Source organism: Tachysurus fulvidraco, chromosome 11, assembly GCF_022655615.1.
Source record: "Tachysurus fulvidraco isolate hzauxx_2018 chromosome 11, HZAU_PFXX_2.0, whole genome shotgun sequence".
In the NCBI taxonomy this organism is placed as follows: Eukaryota; Metazoa; Chordata; class Actinopteri; order Siluriformes; family Bagridae; genus Tachysurus; species Tachysurus fulvidraco.
In genome coordinates, this window is record NC_062528.1 from 325986 (window position 1) to 333124 (window position 7139).

General features: G+C 44.5%; 1 protein-coding gene across 4 annotated transcripts in view; it reads right to left on the reverse strand.

The window, feature by feature from the left end:
• The window catches only part of zgc:172282 (leucine-rich repeat and fibronectin type III domain-containing protein 1-like protein), a 37555-nt gene extending 30657 nt beyond the window's left edge, over positions 1-6898 (reverse strand). For 3 of the 4 annotated variants that reach the window (XR_007144396.1, XR_007144397.1, XM_047820756.1), the window contains exon 1: positions 6393-6897. The gene's annotated coding sequence lies outside the window, so the exon portion shown is untranslated. Of the gene's footprint in view, positions 1-6392 lie in introns of all 4 variants that reach the window. The other variant, XR_007144398.1, reaches the window with a different exon arrangement.
• Positions 6899-7139: the final 241 nt, after the last annotated feature.

The following is a 7139-nucleotide window of genomic DNA, read 5'->3' on the forward strand; positions in this document are numbered from 1 at the left end:
GACACACACACACACAAAGACACACACAAAGACACACACACACACACAAAGACACACACACACACACAAAGACACACACACACACACACACACACAAAGACACACACACACACACACACACACACAGACAGACACACACACAGACACACAGACAGACACACACACAGAGACAGAGACACACACAGAGACAGAGACAGACACACACACAGAGACAGAGACAGACACACACACAGAGACAGAGACAGACACAGACACAGACACACACACACACACACACAAAGACACACACACACACAAAGACACACACACACACACAAAGACACACACACACACAAAGACACACACACACACACACACACACACAAAGACACACACACACACACAAAGACACACACACACACAGACACACACAAAGACACACACACACACACACACACAAAGACACACACACACACACACAAAGACACACACACACACACACAAAGACACACACACACACACACACACGCAGAGACACCCATCAGTCTGGTCACAGTGAAGGAGGACGTATTGAGGAGAAGACTTCAGGTCGTTAGTGGAAGCTCCTGGTGTTTGATCATTTTAAACTTCTCTACAGACAGAAAGCAGAGAATCTCCCGGATCTGAGGAGGACAGACATTTCTATTAGGTCATGAATACATTTACAGAAGCTCAGCTAAAGGTTTCATAAGAAAACCGATCAGTGTGAAGGAGGACGTGTCCTGAGGAGAACAAGCCGACTGAGAGGCGAGAGAATATTCCTCACTGCCTCAGGTGATGGAGCCTCGGGGAATATAAACCTCTCAGACACCTTCATTTCCTCTTTATGTTCACAGTGATATTATGGTGTGTTAGACATCTGTGTGGGTAACCGGGGGGGGGGGGGGGGGGAGGGAGAGAGGGGGAGATATTGAGAGATTAGGAGAGAGGGGGGAGGGAGTGAGAGGGAGAGGGAGAAGGAGAGAGGGAGAGGGAAAGGGAAAGAGAGAGGGAGAAGGAGAGAGGGAGAGAGAGGGAAAGGGAGAGAGGGAGAGAGAGAGAGACAGAGAGGGAAAGGGAGAGAGGGAGAGAGAGAGAGACAGAGAGGGAAAGGGAGAGGGCAGAGAGAGAGAGAGGGAAAGTGAAAGAGAGAGAGAGAGAGAGGGAGAGAGAGAGAGGGAAAGTGAAAGAGAGAGAGAGAGAGAGAGAGAGAGAGAGAGAGAGAGGGAGAAGGAGAGAGGGAGAGAGAGGGAAAGGGAGAGAGGGAGAGAGACAGAGAGGGAAAGGGAGAGGGCAGAGAGAGAGAGAGGGAAAGTGAAAGAGAGAGAGAGAGAGGGAGAGAGAGAGAGGGAGAGAGGGAAAGGGAAAGATCTATTTAATGTATAACAATTAAAGTGTAGTTCAACACATCCCTTCTCGGTCACGCCCATTCTCTTCTCTGACACGCCCATTATCCATGACCACACCCCTTCTCTTCTCTGCCACGCCCATTCTCTTCATGACCACACCCCTTCTCTTCTCTGTCACACCCATTCTCTTCATGACCACACCCCTTCTCTTCTCTGTCACGCCCATTCTCTTCATGACCACACCCATTCTCTTCATGGCCACACCCCTTCTCTTCATGGCCACACCCATTCTCTGCCTGTATCCTGTGAAAATGTCCCTCAGTTTGTAACGAGCAAATCTGTACAGAATTATAGAACAGAATATCAGAAGCAGATGAAGTTCTTCTCTCCACTGGAGAAGTAGATGTTCTCTCCACAGCAGGTTAGATGTTTGTGACAGACATGGAGAGGAAATGAGACCCCAGACAGGAGTAAAAGAAGAGCTCACACTGCTAAACCTTTATAGAAGCTAAAGGTCCTTCATCTTTAATAAGCTGCTTCTGGTTCAGTTTGTAGTGACGTATCAGATGGAATAACTGAACAATGGACAGTTTCCTTGTGTTGGTTCTCGTAGTTTATCTCAGTGTTCAGTGTAAAACGTGTGTTTGGGTCATTTTATGGTCTTCTGTGGAGTTTATTCTGTGTGAGAAAAACAAGACAATGCTTTTAATAAGGAACTGAACGAGGTCTTAATACGAGGCGTGACACGGAGCTCCACTGGCATCTTAACGCAACGTGGTGTGAGTCGACCTGCATGAGGAAAAGGTCGATCATGCGGAGCAGCTTTATAATCCTACTGCGGAGGTGAAACCCAGAGAGGACACGATATCCACAGTGTGAGCACCAGACAGACACGGGAGATGTCTAAGCCTCAGGAGATTCGGGGATCAGCAGTTAAACACATTCTCTGTATTAATGTTAAAATCTCCTTGGAGCAGATCGGCAGGGTGCAGAGAGGTGAAGCAGCTCAGACGGTTCGGTGAAGGGGGAACAAAACCCACCCTGGTTAGAAATGTGCTCCTGTCACCAAAAGCAGCCGTGAGAATGTGAGAGCTCCTTCTGTGGAGTCGGAGCTTCTGATGAGATTTTCACTGTGTGGTGTGGAGCCGTAAACTTCAGAGGAAAGTCCGACCTTGTAGATGTCACATGAGGCAGTAAGTCCAAGACCAGCAGCAGACATGTGTAGAGTTCACTCAGTGCTGAGGGAACTAATGAGAGTGACATACAGCATGGGGAGATGTTTAAAATGTAGTGAAGGACACAGAGTGAAGGAGAACTCCGGTAAGGACTGAAACCAGTGTTGTATAGAGCTGATGAGTGACAGCATGTAGCCCGGCAGCGACGGGGTGTGTATGATAATGTAAAAATCGGACAACTTATGTGTTCCATGCAACAAGGCAAGAAATGATGATAAACTTCATTCCAATCCCAATGGGAATAAACGAAAGCTGAGCTCAGAATATCAGTGAATTTTCATCACTCAAATTGCTCTACTCTGGTTGCTAAGGGTGATCATATATTTGGTTGCCATGGATACACTGGTAGCACCTGGCTACCGAGGTTCAGATACACAAACAAGAAACCTAGCTACAAAGCCACCAGTCGGACCACAACACGGAGCTTCTCCCACAGGAAGCTTCACACATTCTGAGCACTGATCCAACGTTCTAGACGGAGGCTGCTGCTGTATGCGCTGCACACAGGTCATCACTGGGTTAGCTTCTCTCCAGCTTCCTATCAGAGCAGGTCCATCATCTTTTACATCTGGGCCTGAGGTACATTTAGAAATCATGACACTGACATGTTAAAGACCATTAAACCACACTGACAACAAGATGTGAGTGCCGTCAGACACCACAGCTCATTTTACAGGAAGTAGGACTTTTTATTAAAGGTCTATGGAGCTGATGGAGAAGGAGTTTGTACAGGTTACTGTCCTAGAAATCTCACACTGATCCGTGGATTCTGCAGGACAAACATCAAGGTCACAGTTATGAAGCCTTACTGAGGAACCCACAGGTACAGATGAAGGATAAAACATTGTGTTTGTAGACAGGACATGAGTCCATGTCAGGATGTTTATATCATAATGATAATCATCATCATCATCATCATCATCATCATCATCAGATCCCTCAGACCGACTGAATAGTCAGATGTTTTGCTCATGCAGCAGCTGCACCATATTTAATACCAGGACACTATTTTATAGAAAAAAAAGAGCAAACAGAATTTTGTCCCTAATAGATCCTCCTCCCCCAATGTTAGATCCCCCTCCCCCTCCTCCATTCCGCCTCTCTCCAACCCCCCCCCCCTCCCCTCCCCCTCCCCCTCCCCTCGCTGATACACAATAGAAAACATTGTGCTAGTTCATCGTTTTGTGGCTCTCCTGGAATTGATCTTGATTTTCTGCTCAGCAGGAGCTTCTGACTAAACCTGGTTTCCTCTTCAGAGAGTTTCAGCCTTTGCCATAAACAAAGCTTTCAAGATCTATTTATGGCTAAATCTATACTCTGTTTTTTCCCCCTAAAATCATTGTTTTGTAATGACATTTCTTTCTGAACTCAAGCAGTGAGAACACAAACAACAAGAACACCACAAAGAAGCTGAAAGTGTTCTGCATGGAGGAGCGGAGCGCGATCCCTCGACTAGTCTGGTTAAACATCGCAGAGAGAAATTCAGAGCTGGAATTTTTTCCAGAACGAACTTCGGTGTAAAATGTATAGACAAATTCAACAAGTCAGAATCCAGGCTTTGTCTACAACACCAGCATCATACACAGTAGGACGTGTAGAGAAATGCTTCTTACAACTGTCCTTTATAGAGAACTGCACTAAGGTAGAGAATAAAAATAATACTAGCTAATATTAATCCTGCTTTAAGATGGGATCAGGATCAAATTCTCACCTCTAGCTAGTCATCTCACACCATGTGAATGTAATCTACAGAGGAAAGACACTACATGACAACACACCGGCGTCTCTGACAAACCCCCAGCAGCTCCGACACCTTTATGAGCAAATTCCAGCTTATAATTCACACTACTGATATAACCACTGAGTCTGAACAAAGCTACTCAAATGGAAACAAATGATTCATTGATGCAGCACTGATTATTTTTAGAAAAAACATAATAGATTCACTTCCTGTAGCGTAAAAACACAACGTGATGGATGAAGTTTGTTCTGTTGAACATGAACATGTAACAGTCAATCACAACCATCTAGGTATGGTTACAGTCCCGGGACACTGGGTACGATGTCAACAGCTACGGCGTCTAGACGCCATTCGTCCCTTAAAATTTGTGCCCTCTAAGCTCATAAATCACTAAAATCTACAAAACGTGATGCACTGATCCTGGGTCTGTAAATCTGCTGTATGATACTCAATGTGGCACAAACCCAGAGCTCACAGACACGTCACAGACACGTCACAGACACGTCACAGACACGTCACAGACACGTCACAGACACGTCACAGACACGTCACAGACACGTCACAGACACGTCACAGACAGCCGTCACAGACAACACTGCAGCCAGGTACAGCTAATGTTACCTGCTAATGGTAGATAAGTGAATCACCTGAAGTACCTGCTTCTGAAGGATCCATCTTCAATTCTAAAAATAAAAAATGCTTTTCTATCTTATTTAAATATCTTCTGAAAGACTTCCTTCTTCATCTCACACATCTGATCTGCCCCAGTCGTGATTACTGAGGTAAACTGTGTTAATGATTGTCTGTGTTCAGTCTAGTTGATGTTCATTGTGCTGTGTATTTATTTTATTGTGGTGTATTTGCACTTTAATTTATTTATGTACTCAATGCGTATTGTATTTTTTACACATGAGCCACATGAGAAAAACAGCAACATGATAGAACCAAAATGAAAGCGTCCGGCCCCAGCAGAGGAAGCGTGGAGCTGAACGATCAGGAACTTCTCCATGGTCAGCAGGTCCCTGCACTCACCTGCGTCATGTTCTAACTTATTAATGCGTCCTAGATTTTCACTGAATTCCAGTTAGTCCTGTTTCATACTGTACGAACCTGGAGCTGATACCGAGTCCCCACACCAGACATGATGCTCAAAATAAACTTACACATCTGTTTTAGTGATACGACAATGAAGGGGGTTGAAAAGGCTTGTTAACATACACCACCTGGTCATTTTAGCATCTCATGAATGTTTCATTTTGAGCTTCAGCCCAGCAGAGGAGCTGTGAGTCTGCAGGAACACCAAGGCCCCTGTCTGTGGTCACAATGAGACATTTTACTACATCATCACAGCCAAACAAATCTCTCTTTAAAACAAAAGACCAGAAGGCGTCATATGAAGGGAACAGGACGGATACTGAAAGGACATTTCAGTAAAAACAAGATGCTGTGATAGAAACGCTGGCGCGTCCTCGGGTTCTCCTTTAACCCCTGATCCAACCAACACTGAGAAATCCAAGGGTTTTATTTAAACATAGAAGTGACTGAAACGCGTGACATGAAAGTCGCATCGAGCCGAAATCTACGGATAAGGAAGAAAAACAAGGCTCCAGAAAAGCGCTGTTGGGTCTCATGCGTCTAAAATACCCAAGTGAGCGATCAGATTTAATATAGCGCATTGATCATTACTCAGCATTCAGGGGCATGTAAAACACACACACACACACACACACACACACACACACACACACATACACACACACACACACCTCAATACACGGCAGTTTGCCCTCATTTCCAAAATAAACTGGATTACGCTTCAGACTGCGTGTTAAAGCGCAATGAGCTCCAGATCCATGGTGTGTGTGTGTGTGTGTGTGTGTGTGTGTGTGTTTGTTTCTCCCCGACCTTTACCCAAACACCTGCCCGCTACACGCTTAAATCAGTAATTAATCCTCTCCCCGACACGTGTGCGTAATAATGCCACTTATTCCGGAGGAAAAACAAGTTCAGTTAGAAAATCCGGTTTAAACACGGCATCGGATTCGGTAAATAATTCGAATTCAGCCTCACCTTGCAGACATGATAGTTTTCGAGCTGCTCTCGGTTACGTGACACACCGGAGAACACGGATCCATCTTTAACTACTCGGACTCGAAGATGTCACGTCCATAAAAAGTGCACGTCCTCGAAGCGTTAGTGTGCGCACGAGACGCGACGTTTTCCGGTCCGGTCTCATGGGCGTGTGGTGCGCGCGCTCGCGCTAACGGGCATCTTCACAGCTCCAATAACGTGTCGTGTTCCGCAGGCAGCGCGACGTGGACTGGATTTACACGTTTCCGAGGGAACAACAACATGTGTGTGTATTTACATCTAAAATAAAGGATGTGTGTTAAAGTCCGCAGTAAACAACAGGATTAAAGCTTCAGCTTCAGATGAGCTGCTGGACTCAGGCTCATAATGAAGACTTTTACATTTCCACATTTTGGATTATTGTCTCTGAATCTTTATTTTTTCCTGTTTTCTTTCATTTCATTGCTGTTATTAAAGGAATAAAACATCACATTCTTTATCTTTGGAGTCTCAGATTATTTCCTGAAATTAAGGATTTGAAATCTTTTTTTTCATATGATTATCTTTCATATATGTTCATATTCATTCTCACACACTTTAGATGTTCATAAAAGTGACAGAATTCTTTACAAAATAGTAGAATAATATTAAAATTATTCAGACAAAAATAGTGTATTATTTAAAACAACACAATTTCTTTATCTTCGGCATCAGTTTGTCCCTTAACTAAAAAACAGTAATAATGTT